Here is a 630-nt window from a genome sequence, read left to right as displayed (position 1 = left end):
GTGCTGGCCGGTAGGAGCCGAGCGGGAGAAGTGGCAACCAGGCAGAGCCTTTAAATGGCCACACACAGAGTGCTTGAGGTACAGATCTCTCTAGCAGGAGATGCTCTTTGTGATCTGTTGGTGGCAGCCGTGACTCCCCAGAGAGAAGTGGCATAACCCTGAAGAAGAAAAATGAGGGAAAGGCTTGCTTCGCCAGGCAGAGACCTGGGACAGCCGTGGGGCTTTTCTGATCTCCTGGGACCTGAGGGGATGCCCCGTTCGTTCCTCCACAGTCCATTCCTACCCAGTGGGTGTAGGGTCAAGCCAGCTAGGAAACGTGAGAGAATACCCTAACCCCCATGGAATCACTAGGGCTGGAGATGCCAGAGCCTCAGGGTCACTTGAAAGTTGGGGTGTACCATCACCACCACCCCCAATCACACCTTTGAGGCTCTCATCAAGAGGTAGAAGGAAATAAGGGAGAGGAGTAAAGCAGGAAAGTTGCAATTTGGGCTGACTTCAGCTACCCTCAGCTTGACCGGGCAACGGTGTGCTTGAGTCATGCTGCTGAAATGAAGTTCATAGACGTTGTAAATGATTGTGCAATGGAACCGTTGGTCACAGAGCCAACCAGAAGATTAGTGATCTAAT

The sequence above is a fragment of the Gekko japonicus genome, unplaced genomic scaffold (assembly GCF_001447785.1).
Source record: "Gekko japonicus isolate JY-2015 unplaced genomic scaffold, Gekko_japonicus_V1.1 scaffold358, whole genome shotgun sequence".
In the NCBI taxonomy this organism is placed as follows: Eukaryota; Metazoa; Chordata; class Lepidosauria; order Squamata; family Gekkonidae; genus Gekko; species Gekko japonicus.
Note: the sequence above shows the minus strand (reverse complement) of the source record.